General features: G+C 42.1%; 1 protein-coding gene across 2 annotated transcripts in view; it reads right to left on the reverse strand.

Annotated features, from left to right (window-relative positions):
- LOC117490209 (FRAS1-related extracellular matrix protein 2-like) overlaps positions 1 to 16653 on the reverse strand; it is a 62525-nt gene that overhangs the window by 37789 nt on the left and 8083 nt on the right. The gene's annotated exons all lie outside the window — the stretch shown is intronic.

Here is a 16653-nt window from a genome sequence, read left to right on the forward strand (position 1 = left end):
AACAGTTATATCATAAATAGCATCATAAAGAGGGAAATGATTCCCTGCCCTTCTACGTATGAATATTGTAAGTGTTCAGCTGTATGTTAGAATACATCTCTTGGTAAGCTGACATGGTGCTAAAACCTAGCAGAGGTGAAAAGTTCAACACTTCAACATGTTGAGGTGAGGACACATAATATAATCAGAGCTCATGTATCTGCCAAAAAGCCTGTAGGCAAAGTTGACTCTTCACTTAGTGGGTGCAAGTACAAAATCGCACACACACACCACAGCAAACACAAACAACTTTTCAATCCCAACTCTGCTGCAACCTTCACTTTCATCCCTGATAGTAAATGCAGCATAAGCTGCCTGAGCTCTTAGAGTGTCTGTGTTTGTGTGTGCATGTTTGTGTGTGTGTACCAGTCCTTATGCGTGACCTCCCTCACACTAAAGGAGCGGTGGACAGACAATAAGGATCTCAGTCCTCATTCCTCCAGCTTTTCAGAAGGATAAAAGACCTCTCACATGTGCTGACCATACAAAAAAGCAGCTTTGAAATCATCCTCAATAGCGCACAATTCAGTTTTCACCCTCTTTCAAAGGCTTTCCTAACAAAAACTCAGCAAAATATTTTTTTCTTCTTTATTTTTACCAATTATGGATCATAGTTTCTCCAGAAAAGAAAAAACTCTCAGCAGAGTAAACTTTGATGCTTATGTTTTGAAGGTGGCTTGTGATGTAGGATTTACTTTACATCAAAATCACTGACTGTCACGATCTGTCTGTGTTGTGTTTTGTCTTGTCTTTTTCTGTCTCTGGTTTCCTGTTTTGTTTTGAAATGTTTTCCTCCTTGTGTCTTCTCTGTTCCTTCTTCCTGTGTTTGCCTTCCTGTCTTAGTTTCCCTGGTGTGTCTGATTGTTTGATTGTGTTCACCTGTTGCCCTTGTGTTTCTGCCTCCCTTACCCCAGCTGTGTCTCGTCTTGTGATTACCCCTCTCTGTATTTAGTCTTGTCTTCCCCTGTGTGCCTTGTCGGTTCATTGTTTGTTTCTCCTGTCTCCCACCATGTTGGTCACGGTCAGTTTCTGTAGAACCTATGTGTTTCATGCCATGCTATTGTTCAGCTTTTAGAATAAAGCTCGTTTTTGTTTCTAGACCTTGTTACTTTGTTTTGTAATCTGCATTTGGGTCCTACCCTTTCCACGCATTCCTTACAGAATGAACCGACCAGAATTGGACTCAGCAGACTCTGATTTTTTGTTGCTACAGGCGGAACGTCTTGGGTGCTCTCTGGAGTACATTTTTTATACCTGGTATGACGCCACATCTATACGGGGTAGAGTGGCGGCTTTGAAGGAGGCACGCCAGGAGGTTGCTCGCAAGCCCGGGCTCAGGGGTTTGTTGCCTGAGTGGCTACAACATTTTACATGTGTTCCTGGAAGCTTTTCTCAAGCCTCTAACCCTTTCCTGGGATCCGACTACTGTGATGTTGGAGGTCCACAGCGTCTCCAAAAGGCCTCTAAGAGACGCAGGGCCAGGATTCCAGCCCGTGCCCCAGCAGCCATGGTTTCAGCCCCAGGTCTGGTCCCAGAAGCCATGGTTCCAGCCCCAGTTCTGGCCCCAGCAGCCATGGTTCCGGCCCCAGCAGCCATGGTTCCGGCTTCAGTTTCGGCTCCAGTACTGGCTCCCCGGCCGACGCCAGCCCCCCGTGTTTTGTCAGTGGTTCGGCCCACTCCAGCCCCTCGTGTCCTGTCGGTGGTCCGGCCGACTCCAGCACCTCGTGTCCTGTTGGCTCTCCGGCCGACGCCAGCCCCCCGTGTTTTGTCAGTGGTTCGGCCCACTCCAGCCCCTCGTGTCCTGTCGGTGGTCCGGCCGACTCCAGCACCCCGTCTCCTGTTGGCTCTCCGGCCGACGCCAGCCCCCCGTGTCCTGTTGGCTCTACGGCCGACGCCTACCCCATGTCCTGTACCGTTGGAGGTCCCGCCGACTACTCTTCTGCCGGGGGTCCTGCCAACCCTATGTCCTGTGATGTTGGAGGTCCCGCCGACTACTCTTCTGCCGGGGGTCCTGCCAACCCTATGTCCTGTGATGTTGGAGGTCCCGCCGACTACTCTCCTGCCGGGGGTCTTGCCAACTCCATGTCCTGTCCCATTGGAGGTCCCGCCGACTACTCTCCTGCCAGGGGTCTTGCCAACTCCATGTCCTGTCCCGTTGGGGGTCCCGCCGACTACTGCTCCGCCGGGTTTCCTGCCAACACCAGATCCTGTCCTGTTGGGGGTCCCGCCGACTACTGCTCCGCCGGGTTTCCTGCCAACACCAGATCCTGTCCTGTTGGAGGTCCCGCCGACACCTGTTCCACCGGGGGTCCTGCCTACTCTGTGTCCTGTTCCGTTGGGGGTCCAGTCGACACCAGCCCTTGCTCCATCCGGGGTCCCATTGACACCAGCCCATGTCATGTTCAGGACCCAGTCTACGCCTGTCCCGTCGGCTCTGGTTCCTGTCCGGCCGATACTGGGTCCTGCCCGTACTCCGGAGCTGTCTCGTCGCCGCCTTCTTGTTCGCCCTCGAGCCCGGCCCCCTGAGTGCCGCAGTCTTCGCCCTTGAGCCCGGCCTCCTGAGTTCTCCAGCCGCGGTCTTCGCCCTCGGGCTCGGCTTCCTGATTCTTCCAGCCGCTGCCTTCGCCCTCGAGCCCGGTCTCCTGAGAGCCGCAGTCTTCGCCCTCGAGCCCGGCCTCCTGAGTTCTCCAGCCGCGGTCTTCGCCCTCGGGCTCGGCCTCCTGATTCTTCCAGCCGCTGCCTTCGCCCTCGAGCCCGGCCCCCTGAGTGCCGCAGTCTTCGCCCTCGAGCCCGGCCTCCTGAGTTCTCCAGCCGCGGTCTTCGCCCTCGGGCTCGGCCTCCTGATTCTTCCAGCCGCTGCCTTCGCCCTCGAGCCCGGTCCCCTGAGAGCCGCTGCCTTTGCTCTCATGCCCGGCCCCCTGAGTTCGCCCGCTGTGGCCTTCGCCCCTTTTTGGACTCTGCCTTGCCCCCGGGCCGTCCGCCCGGGACCCCTTCCGGGCCCGTCCACCGGACCCCCTCCACCCACCCTTTTGGAAATGTTGGACTATGTTTTTTGGGACGTCTGGGATCCGTCCCTTGAGGGGGGGGGTTATGTCACGATCTGTCTGTGTTGTGTTTTGTCTTGTCTTTTTCTGTCTCTGGTTTCCTGTTTTGTTTTGAAATGTTTTCCTCCTTGTGTCTTCTCTGTTCCTTCTTCCTGTGTTTGCCTTCCTGTCTTAGTTTCCTTGGTGTGTTTGATTGTGTTCACCTGTTGCCCTTGTGTTTCTGCCTCCCTTACCCCAGCTGTGTCTCGTCTTGTGATTACCCCTCTCTGTATTTAGTCTTGTCTTCCCCTGTGTGCCTTGTCGGTTCATTGTTTGTTTCTCCTGTCTCCCACCATGTTGGTCACGGTCAGTTTCTGTAGAACCTATGTGTGTCATGCCATGCTATTGTTCAGCTTTTAGAATAAAGCTCGTTTTTGTTTCTAGACCTTGTTACTTTGTTTTGTAATCTGCATTTGGGTCCTACCCTTTCCACGCATTCCTTACACTGACAGCTGTCCTGTTTTGTATTTTTTATAAATTATTATAAAAGATGACAGTCAAAAGGGATGTCACATTTAATGGTAAGCACTTTAATATATAATAGCTGAGCCTAGAGTCTCAAACATATGGTCAAGCAAGATTAACTTAGTATTTTTCTTTAGCTTTTATTTTAGGCCAACAAATGACTGTATTGATCAATCAAAATGCTCTCATTAAACCTCCCATTCAGCAAAAAAAACTCTGATAAATCCACCATTTGCTACCTTCCCAGCACTGTTTGGTGTTTTACCCAATAGTTCATTAAAAATGAGCAAGGTTACCATCCAAATATATTGAATTATTCCTTAAGTGTCCAGAAACACAACTCGAAATGAATTATAATGCTGCTGCTCGACTGGCATTCATTTACAAAGACATTAGCCTTGACACAGACATCTTTTTGTACAACCAAAATCAAACTTTGCAAAGCAGTTATCAACTAGAGAATGCAATTCCTGAAGAAATTGCTAGTGGGAATGCTTTATGCTGAAAAGCTGACGCTAAACTGCTATGCTGAAATGTAATGTGTAAGAAGAAAGTGAATAATTTAGATTGAAATGATACATGAACACTGGGGGCTTGAATGTGTGATGAGGGAAGAAAAGAAAGTAAAAAGGCTTGGAAAAGCAGCAGAATATTTGAACTGCAAACTTTTGAACTAACTTGATGGTGAATGATCTGTCGCCATGCCAACGGCATTTGATGACATCCCATAATACGCTTAGATGCGTTGATGGCTGCATCGTTACCAAACCTGTGAAGTTTTGGGCCATTTGGAGCATTTTCACTGAAGTTATGAGAAAACCGTGTTTCAAGGCGAGCATTGTGTTGCCATGGCAACGGCATTTGAAGAAATCTCAAAACTGTCCCGTAGATGTCTTCACGGCTGGACTGTTAGCACACATGTGAAGTTTGAGCACTTTTTGAACATTTTCATAGGAGTTATAGCAACATCGTCTTTTATGGCGAGGGATGCATTTCCATGGAAACGGCATATGATGAAACCCCATAATTGACGTAGAGCTGTTGAGGGCTGGACCGTTAACCATTATCTGAAGTGTGGTGCTGTTTTGACCCTTTTCATAGGCGTTACGACAACATCGTGTTTTATGGCGAGGGAGGGATGGATTCCATGGAAACGGCATATGGTGAGATGTCAGATTTGACGTAGAGCTGTTGAGGCATGGAGAGGTGATATACAGGTGAAGATTGTGGGACGACCGGACCGTGTCCATTGGAGCTAAAGCGACATCGTGTTTTATGGCGAGGGATGCGTTTCCATGGCAACAGCCTATGGTGAGATCTCAGATTTGGCATAAAGCTGTTGAGGCATGGACCGGTGATATACAAGCGAAGTTTGGGGGACGATCGGACCGTGTCCATTGGAGTTACAGCGACATCGTGTTTTATGGCGAGGGATGCGTTTCCATGGAAACGGCATATGATGACACCCCATAATTGACGTAGAGCTGTTGAGGGCAGGACCATTAACCATTATCTGAAGTCTGCTGCTCTGAGCATGTCAGTTGGAGTTATGACATCATCGTGTTCCATGACACAGGTGTTTATATTTGAGCTAACGACGTGTCCAGAGATCAAAGGTTTCCATGGTGATCAAATAAATGTGGCAAAGGCTCAAATTTGTTGAACAACACATTTGTAACAGGTTTGTTAAAGGTGGGGTAGGTAAGTTTGAGAAACCGGCTCGAGATACACTTTTTTTTATATTCCATGGAATGCTCTTAACATCCCGATAGCAATGAATATCTTAAGTGCTTTGACAAAAAATCCATTAAAAAATGTCATCTCTGGAAGCCATAGTACTGTAAAAAGCACAACCAATCATTTTAGCCGGCCCGGCTAAAATAACTGGATGGCCTACCTGCCTGTCAGCCTTCCATCTCGTGCACAAATTTATCTCATGCCCTCATTGGTCATATGCGCGTTCGTGTGTGTTGGAGGAGGGGCTCTGTAAGGAAGTGGCAGATTTTTTCCAGCTGTGTATTTTCAAATTCTAGCGCACTCGAGCTGGTTTCTCCAAAATGACCTACCCCACCTTTAATTGACCAAAAAATATCAACAGTTGGAAGATTGAAAATGGGATTATTATTAGGATTATTTGTAGGTCATTGAAAAGTAGAATCATTTAGAAAGATGTGAACATTGAAGTTTCTATTTTAGAAAAGCTGACACTGTAGTGCATCGCTGGTTTTAAAAGTGATTTATAAGAGTCATGTTTAAAGATGTGCAATACTTAAAACGTTTATAAAGATCCTCTGAGTGTGTGTCATTAGTTAGCTGATAAAATGTTAGGGATAAATACCTTGACATATTGACTACAAGAGCTTGAATCAAACAAGCAACCTTGTATTTGAAAGATTAACTGACATAGCAACAGTCGCACGTGGTATATAAGTGGTGTGGCTGAGTACTTTAAAGGGTTCATGAATAGAGGGGACTTGAATGTGAAATAAGAACAAGAAAATAAAAGTCTAAATGCATGAAAAAGCAGCAGAATATTTGAACTGAAAACTTTAGAACTAAAAGCATACGTCACCAATAATGTCTAAAATATGTGGAACATGTTGAAGTCAGTATGAAGTCTCCATCGGACGGAAAATAATAGGCTGAGACAGTCTGTTAAACTCCAGTGACCACGTCATTAGTCTGCTGCTCTAATTATGTCAATTGGAGTTATGACATCATCGTGTTCCATGACACAGGTGTTTTGTGGTTTGTGGTTTTTTGGTTTGTATATTTGAGCTAACGACGTGTCCAGAGATCAAAGGTTTCCATGGTGATTAGTGAGAGGAAAGCATTTTCATTGTTCTGAATGAGAGATAAAACTGTTACATGTGAACGTTTTGTTGAAGAACCGTAACAGATATCGGTGAAATTTCAAAGCGTGAAGCATGTCAAGGAACTTGAGCATCTGAAGTGTACTTTTTGTGTACTTTTGGGTTAATAATGTGGCCTTTTTGGCAGATGAACTAAAGGTGTGCGGCTGCTGTGGTGGGGAAAGGTGAGGCTGAATTTACAATGGGTTTTAATGGAGACATGTTGAAAGTTTTTGTCACTTCATGCCCTCAAGAGACATTTTGTTTAATTATTTTGCTTAATTTTCTTTTATCTTTCAAGCTACGAGATGTTTTCCTACGTTTGTCATGAAAAATTATGTCTCAGGAATGTAGGGTTTGGGAATTATGGCAGGTTTAAAAGAAAATATGAAGGCAAAATTAAATCTGTCCTCCACTCTAGCTGAGACATCACGCACTCTAAAATCTGAAGAAGGCCTCTTTACCAAGGTCTGAACAATGTTTAATATCTGTAAAAGTAAGAATCAGATTTAAAAGTTGTGTTACACGAATAATGTCAGAAAGATGTGTGACATTTTAAAGTTGGAATGAGGTTTCTGAGTGAAAGTATGAAGGAGCAGTTAGCAGTTGAAGTTGCATGAAGATTGTTCAAGTCTGAAGAGTTTCTCCATTGACTTCCATGTTAAAAATGGGATGTATGATGGGATGTATCTCTGGAATAATGAAAGTTATGAATGATAAAAGTAATAGCCATTGATTTCCGACCGAGCTGAACGTTTTGATGTTTGAAGAGAGTTTCTGCGATGTTCAATGTGGGAGAAGAAGCAGTGCAAAATAACAAAATAATAAAGAATTTTGTGCGTAGCATAACAGATAGTTGGAATGCTGTGTCAGCATTCCCACTAAATAAACTCAAAAAGCAACTTAAATTTCCTGTTAATAAAATAGACTTTTACAAAAAGAGCAATGTACAGTAGGCTCTTCTCCCACAGTGAAGCAAACCTTTCTCTGTAACCTTCTCTTTTAAAAGATATATATAGATACTTTATCCCTAGGAGAAACACTACACGAAGATACAATCATTCATTCAAAAGCACATAAAAACAAGTCCTACAGACCTTCACATACTGTACTGTAGATCTTAGTATCTGCTATCTGTCTGAAAAGGCTGGCAAAGACTCTCACCCTCAGGTAGAGGCTCGAGCCTTTCAAGTCGAAAACTTGAGGCTATGTGATGTCAAGAGATGTTAATGAGTGTTTGCCAAAGTGAGGTTGAAAGTCCTTTTTGATTTTCTAAAGCAGAATCTGAAAACACATTATTGATCTTATGCTAACTTGAGAATGAGTCACATGTCTGCCAAGCCTGTGTGAGTTTGCATGAGAGTAGATGGTAAAGCTTAGTAAGCTCCATATTAGGTTTTTAGCATGTAACCACAAATATTACACCATCCAACAAAATCACCATTTCAACCACTTTAACGTGTTTAGCCCTGAGCCTGTTTGTCAGGTCTCAGGCTCGAAAATGACATTCCCAGAACAAATTACCATATCTTCCCTTCTAAAAGGGTTAAATTAATAATCTTTTTTCTCAAAGTAATGATAAACCTGTGAGTTGGATGTAGAAAAGTCAGAATCAATATAGATGTTTTTTATTTTAAAGAAAATTCAGATTGAACATAGTAAAAAACTGTAAATTATAGTGTCCGTCCAAAAATTCTTTTTTACTTATAGTGAAAACTACCCTTGGATGATGGTAAGGTAGACTAAAAGCTTTAGGAATCCAAAGTACAACATATAATAAGTACCCTGTATCAAGATTGATGCAAAACAAGTGACATTTTACCTTTTTAGAGAGGTTTAGCAAAATAAACTCCACCTCTGAGGTGATTTGGGTGGAAATGGGGGTTTTACCGTTTCTCTGGAACCCATTGGTTGATTTTGGTGATTGACATCTCTTTCTGACCGTTAGAGCCAATAAAATCGAAGGGGGATTTCCCCACTCACACACATGGTAAAAAAAAAAGGTGAAGGCTTCGCGCATGCAGTTTTGCATCAGAGCGAACCTATCTCTAGCTCTGACATCTGGAAACGGAAAAGCTTATGGATTATCAGAAATCATTTCAAAGGGACACAGACACATTGGATTAACCTATGGATTAACTTCAGCAGCGTTTTTATCGTTTTAATGCCATTGAAGACCACTTTTGACCAGACTACGACACAGGTAAACCATGTTAGCGTTTTTAGCTACCTAGCGCCACATGTTTTGATGTCTGTTTTTGTTTATAAAGTCGCGAGTTCGTATCATAGAGTGATAATGTATGTACCCATCGATTCTGTGTCATCTCACGATGTGAATCGATGTGTTGGATGTGCAGAAAAGATAAATAATAAGGTTTTATGAGTGAATTTCGGTGCAGTAATCTGTTAGCTTTTTTCACTCGTTGCTAATTCAGAGGCTGAGCGTTAGCATTGTGGGGTTTTTTTTTTTAAAGAAAAAAAATATATAAAAATGATAGATAGATAGATGAGTTTCTTCCCGTTACATGGATATAAAACATTCATAGTTTATTAAATGAACATGCCCTCAGACACTGTTTCCTGCAAGATGTTGCTGGAGGGCCCCGGTACCGGGGTCTCTCGGGCTTAACAGGTTAATGGCATTTGCAGCTCTGGGCATTTGGAGGTAAAAGTATTTCATTAAGTGAAGCGTGGCAACTTGATGTTTTACACAATACACTGCCAATTAGTTTATGATTTATGTAACAGCCAACTTATTTCCTTCTTTGGATGATAAAGAAATCAGACTGAAAGGCAAGAAATTCATTATACAGTCTGTCAATGGCCACTGCCAGGCACAAGAATATGGACAAAGCAGCCACTCTGTAACTGGAGTGCGCCCGCAATTTCAAAATTACCACATTAAATCTTCGGCAAGATGCTTTTTCAAAGTCTTTAACAACCAATTTTCCAATAAGCATAACTCACATTAATGTGTAGCACACACATTGTCTGTCATTGTTATTAATAAGGGGATGTGTTAAGAGGGTTTTAAAGTGTGGGGAGAGGGTGCCTATCCTTGAATAAGTCCCTTTTCTTTGAGACTTGTGTGCTCTTGATCGCAGAGATAGCTGACACATGTACTCTAATGTGCTCAAATTACATTACGAAAAACACCACCGGATAAATAAATTACGTTTTCTTACTTACTTAATTATTTATTTGACAGAAATGAGAGGTTAAGCTCTTATTTTAAGGGCGGTCTTGACTTTCTCAAGGTTCAGAACTGCATGTCTGGGACTTCACACCAAAAATCAAAGGACATTTTTCACAGCAAGGCGATGCCGTCTGCTGTTCGGTTCATTTATACTGCTGCTGGCGGTGTGGCCCTTCCCTCACTGTTACTTCTCCATCTGCCTTCTGCACTCCTTTGTATGCGAGTCCCCAACTCCCACTGCAACTGGCAACCAACAAACCCGATGATCTCTCGCACCATGGAAAGCTTTCGAGAAACATAGGCCAGAAAGCAATCGCTAAATCTGCTATTTATTCAGTTGGCAACATGCACATTTTTAGAAAGGAAAAGGCACTGCAACACTCTTTCTGTTAAACAAGATAACCAGTTGTGTTTTTATAGAAGCCCATTGACTATCCATCTGACAAAAGTACCTTTCAAAATAAATTGTGATGGTTTACAAAATACAACTATCTTACTCCCCTTAAGGAATTATTAATAGCCGTCATTTTATCCTGACAGACGCATGGCAGACACAGAACAAACGTTAGGAGGCTTAGAGTGTGAGCAACTGGTGGCAAAGAGTATTTAAAGAATGTGATTGGTTCTGCACTCAGCTGTTTCTTATATATAAAGAGTGTGAGGCCATGCTTGAATCATACTGAAAAAGCAGGTAATTTGAAAGGTCTTTTAGCAGAAGCCTTATCTGGTATCTGTGTGTATATATGTGTGTGTCCCACTACATTTGTACTTAGCCCAAGGCAATCAGCATGATGGTGGAAATCTCCTGAGGTGTGGTGAGATATCAGTGGGCTGACCAGGAATTCATGGCCCTGGGCGAACACGAGTATTACAAATGCTGCTCAAATCGAGGGTAAGTTGAAGCCAGCGCGTGTGAGCTTTCTTTGTTGTTAATTTACCAGGATCAAGTACATCTTGACTGTCGGGATTGCTGCTTTAGGTGTATTTGTTGGTAATTATTTCCACTACTCACTGCATTTGATCAATATCTCCACATGATGTCAAACCAAATGGAAGAGCAGATCTGGTGTAGGAGTATTGTACACTGTATACTGTATGCGTGTGTGTGTGTGTGCCTGTGGGCAACACAAGGAAGTGAAGGGGACATAAATTACCTCCATCGCCCACCTTAAAGAGATAAAAGTTGCGTGGAACAGAATAATGTTTCCTCCTTACATTCAATAGCCACAAGGCATAACTAGAAACACCTTAAGCGACCTTGCACATGAAACCATGAGAAACTGACATCTGGGGCAGAGAATCCTCACTCCTTTGAAGTTTTTGTGATGCACTTAATAACCGCGAGGTTTTTTTCACTGATGTCTAAAAGACAGCCTAATACGACCCTGGGCATAGCTTGAAGGGAGAAGGCTTGGGGACAAAGACATGGTGGACCCTGAGGTGTATGCGTGCGTCTGCAGTTGTGCATTCGTTCCTGTGTCAGTGTGTAGACGCTTGCATGTCTGTGTGTGTGTGCTGTGTTTTAGATGAATGATAAGATAACACCTAAAAGCAATTGTTCTCCTGCAGGATTTTTGGTGCTCATCACAGAGACAGAACTCCAGCCCGCCTATCACTCCAGCTTCAAGTCTCCCCATGCCACCAATATAATATTTAACAGAGGGATGCGTTTAATTTTTAACTCCTGAGAGCAAACTGTCTGAGCACAGAGACGATAAACTAGATTTGAAGTATCTGGTTTCTCCTTCCCATGCTCTAATTTCCCTCTATTATCTCCTCCATATCTCATAACTACAATAGATTTTTCTGGAAAATACACATTTTTAATTCAATTATATGTTTTTTTATTGTAGGGGTTTCAAATTACAAAGTATAAAGCGTTTACAACAGCTACGAAGTACTGTGCATTTTTAAATTGCAATGAGAGCGCAGTAATAAAGTATCGATTCACATTGTTTTGGTAATGTGACTTAATACAAAATGAAAGGTCAATTAAGACACATTAAAAATGTAATAGCAGACGGTAAGAATGACTTGCAAAGGCTGTAAAAACGGAACAAGACTTGATGTAAGCAACAGTTTGTATATAGAAAATCAAACACCATATAATAAGGATGGACAGGGTGAACATTTGAATTAAAAAAACGTAATAACTGTGTGAAAAAAGGTATCCTGAGGGCCTAAAGATGAGAAAACACAATGCTTATAGTCCTGAAAAATGTATTCTCATAGTAAAAATGTAAATGAGAACATTTCAGTTGAAGAATAAGTGTAAAAAAGATGCAGCTTTTTGTTTATTCTAGAGATTAGATGGTGTTTGGTCATGCTTGTGTGTTTACACGGTGAGCGTCGGCTGTCAAGCATAGAGACATAGAATCAAAGGCGATTAGCATGATGAAAAATCTCCTCAACAAGTCTCACAGTCTCATTTCAACGCTCTAATGAGATGCAGATCATCGCGCGCGACATTCGCAACTGCAGAATGTGCTGTAATCCGACAACAGAGAGATCCATCAGCGCCAAGGCTGACAGACAAACACGGCAGGCGGGAACAGGCAGCAGGAAAAGACAGCAAGGGTGTGACAGTAAAACCAAATCCTGATGCCTGAGACAGAGTCGAAACTCGGCATAATAAACTGAAGCATACTTTGAGATTAAACTCAGCGAGACAGGATGGCAAAATACTGTGCGTCGAGAGAAAAAGAGGACATTGATAGGCGGTGAGACAGAGCACAATGACACTAGAGAATCAAATATATAATGAACAAGGGTGCTTAGAGGAGTAAAATAATAGGAGACAACCAACGAGATCTAAGACTACGAGTGTGAGAAAGGAGAGATGAAGAGGATGAAGATAGGAGAGTTCGGCCTCTGGAGAAGTGAGTGACAGTAAATTCCTGAACGCAGACAGATAAAGAAAATCCTCCCCTAAAGCCAGGGGACGTGTTAGCGTGTGTTAGTCTGTGCCGCATGCTGATGTTACCTTGCATTTCTGCCCTGATTACTAAACTTTGCTGGACAGGTTGACAACAATCAAAAAGGTCAATGGATTATCCTCCATGTGTGGCCGTGATGACAGTTCAAGCCTGTGCCTGTTTGTGTTTTCCATTATTTCACCTTCCAGACAGGTGAGATGCTTTAAAGAGGATTGAGGAAAAGTTCAATGGAAATAAATTAAATAGAGCTTTTTTTTAATTCCATGAAATCCAGCAATCTAAAACCAGATTATCCCATTTACATTCGGTGTGTTCGTGGGTGACTTCAAACTTCTGAGCCAAGACGTAATAAGACTCTGTCATTCAGTTGTTGAGTTAAAGAGTTTTAAAGTAATTATGGAAGCAGTTTGAAATGGACTCATTTATTTATTTTTCAGTGACTGATTTCTTTCCTCTATTGGAAAAAGAGGGTCCGCATGCTTATAAATAATTTGCTACGCTTATCATTCAAACAGAGAAGAGGGCAGCATGAGGAGGTCATGTCATCGGAAGTGTTGCCACTGCTTTCATGGGAGGAAAAGCACTTTTGAAGAGAGGAGAAAAAAGTCACAGTGACATTACAGATCAACAGCAAGGCACACATCATGCACAACAAAACTGGAGATAAATACCTAGTGCCCTTGCAGCGTAGTATGCGGCGATGCACCGACAAGTGAGTGACATTTTATGCAAAGTGTTTTGTTATATTCAACACATATTTGCAAGCCCAACAAATGTATACACCGTAATGTGTGCCGCGTGAAAGGTGGAAGAAAAAAAATAGGGATACAGGAGCTGCAGGGGATCTTTTAAGGGGATGTATTGTAACTCTAGATAAAGCAGTGGTATGCCGGGGTTGCTCATGTGCGAGGAGGGGTGAAGGGGGATGAAAGGAACCTATTGTAGGAGTCAACCTCGTTTGCAGTGGGAGAAGAAACGTACAGGAAGAATTGCCAAGATGAGCAGAGGTCGAGAAGAGGCACGCTGGTCTTATTCAGCAGGTACTTCGTTCTCAGAAAATATCTTTCTGTGTGTGAATACATAAAGCATCTCTTCCATTGTAACTACATGAAAAAGAGAATTCTAAAATATACCTCTAGCTGTATAAGTAGCAGTCTTATTGCCCTTTATATAGATATCTCAACATTTGGACAAAAATAACTAAAGCTACCTGTAATACTAGGGTAGTGTGAAAATGTTTGTTTTTGTCGTTTTTATGAACTGATTCTCTGAGTGGAACTAAACAATTACATCAAGTCCGTTCATTTCGAACAATCAATGGCCACCTATTGTGATAACTATTGGGATGATTGATTGTTTGTTGAATTAGTTTATTTACTAGTAAAGAAATATCAAACATTCTCCAGTTCCAGCTTTTCAAATCCAATTTTTTACTTTCTTTCTTTGTTTTATTTGTTTAAGAACACAATTTTGACATTGTCAGATCTACCAACAGTAAATATTAAGTTCATATTTTCCTAATTGTAATCAGGTTGTTTTCTGACATTTTCTCTGTGATCTGAACATTTTCTGTGTGACCTGAACATTTTGTCTCTGATCTGAAAATGTTCTCTGTGATCAGATCATTATCTCTGTCATCTGAACACCCCACGGTCGAAGAGTAGTCTTGGAAACAAGCCACGTTGCAGTCCATTACAGCTAACTATTGTGATGTCTGCGAACCTGTGACAGAAGGAGCTTCCTGCCGTAGATGGGCTTGTAATAGGGCCATGTAATTACCAGTGGCTGCCTTAGAGCTCTGCCCAGCTCAGACGCCCCGGGCTCTCATTACCCATAATGCTGGCTGGGCTCTTAAATATCAAACACCTCTTGTGCTGGAGGCATGACCGCCCCTTAGCCTACGGCTTCCCCTCTGCTGTGCATGCATGTGTGGGATTGTTTGCGTGAGTGTGTTCCAGCACACATCTGGCTTTAACACATCTTTATCATATATATTTATATATATAGATGTGACAGGCTGTTTCACCTGTGGTGTCTCACGGAGAGATACCGCAGGTCCTTCCTTCCTGCAGCGGTCAGACTGACAACCACCACAGCCCCTGGTAGACCCCCCCCACACACACACACAATACAGACTGTTGAGATCTTGTGCAATAAAACGGCAATGTGCAATATAGAGACTTTTCTGAAATACTGAGCAATATGTGGATTTGTTTACACATTTTTATAATGTCTCAACCTTACATTACATATGTCAAAAAGTTCTGAAGTTGCTCATAATTTTTAGCCATGCATGGATGTGTACTTACCTACTTATTTGTCTTTATTTTTATTCTAGTATAACTAATGTGTGCTTTTCTTCTATATATTAATATATTCTGTATTATTGCATACCTTTGCTGTAACAATGTAAATGTGCCCGCTGTGGGACTAATAAAGGATTTCTGATTCCGATTCTGATGAACCTGCTTACATGAATTTAAGTGTAACATATAATGCTCACTTCCAGTCGATGGCTTGTAGACACAGAATGGTCCATTTACACTTAGAGCACTTTGTTGTACAGTATGTGCTGCTGTGATTCACAACATCTGCATTTTAATCAAATGTTAACAACGTGTTGTTTAAACCTTCCTTTGCAAATTATATAATCGGAATCTTTAAAACCGACTCTCCTGCGAGAAAAAGAAGTCCAAGTGGATCCACTATTCTGTTCGCATTGATTGACTCATGTACTTCAGTGTTCATTTAAAAAGCTGTGGGCCTTTTTTATTTAAGCCAAGAGCAGAGGAAATAGAAGGAAAAAAAGAACTTTACGGAAACATAGACAATCAATTAGTCAATGTTTCTCCTTTCAAGTGCATAACTGAGCGGACAGTAAGTGCATAATCATCACAGAAGGAACAATTTGTCTAAACCTTATTCACAAAACCATTAGTTCACTTAGTTCAAAAATGGTTCTTGTGCAATACGGAGAGAACATTTGATTTTGGGTTGTCGCACTACTCAATTATTGAGTAAGGCAGAAGCCGATACAATCTAAGCCCATAAGTTGATGATTGTTCGACCTAAACCACAATGTGAAGGTTCTATATAAAGATTCATTGTGCTTATTCTATTCTTTTAATATGAAATCTAGACATTCATATTTCTTTGGAAGTTTTCAAATAATTGGCAATTCAGATCATAAGCAACCCACTCTTAAACTTTCCTTCACATGCAGATATTTCCAACACGGGACTCCCGGTCTGGTTGCTGATTGCCTAAGTGGTTGTCGTCTGAGTCAATCGACTGTAATTTCATGCAAATTGCAAAGTGAACATATAGAACAAAATGTATAGAATTTAAAGAGGCCATTTTATAGGCATAAATCAGGAAGTGAATCACGGACATTATGCAACTCAAATTAGCACGTTGGTATTTGTTTTCTTACTGAAAGTGCTCATTGCACTATGTTAAAGTTGTCCTAACCCTCTGTAGACAAATTGTTCAAATACTATTTGAAGGTAGAGTTTGGTCTGAGCAACAAAACACTTCCTTTCCAAATCTTTAATATTTTACTAAATGTTTTTGGAGACATCAGCCTTTCCAGTAACGCTACTCAACATATTGTCCAGCCATGTTTACAAATGACACCGGCAGTCATGTTAAATCATGAAACAGTGAGTGATGTGTGTAAATCTTGACACCTCAAAAAAAAGCTTTCCTATCTTTGATCTTTAATAAACCTGTGAGCCTCATCAGTTCTTCAGTTATATTATATGATGCAGCAACATGTGCAGAGCAACGTTACAGACAATGGGCTTCTGTCGCTCTAAGATTTGTGAAAGATTGATATTGTGACCCCCAACTGCACTGATGCTCTGAATTGTAGATCACTTTATAAGAAAAATGTGAATGAAAGGAAGTCGGTGCAAATATCAGTCAACTTGTGAATCCGAAGCTGATAGAAAAGGCTTCATTGGCCCAGTGATTACTTGTAAAAAAACATTATGAATACAAAATATTCTTTACTGAACTGTTGGAAAAATGCCAGGAACCAATTATAAAATTTGGCTGATTAAAAGTTGGTATTTAATTGT

Source organism: Trematomus bernacchii, unplaced genomic scaffold (assembly GCF_902827165.1).
Source record: "Trematomus bernacchii unplaced genomic scaffold, fTreBer1.1, whole genome shotgun sequence".
Lineage (NCBI taxonomy): Eukaryota > Metazoa > Chordata > Actinopteri > Perciformes > Nototheniidae > Trematomus > Trematomus bernacchii.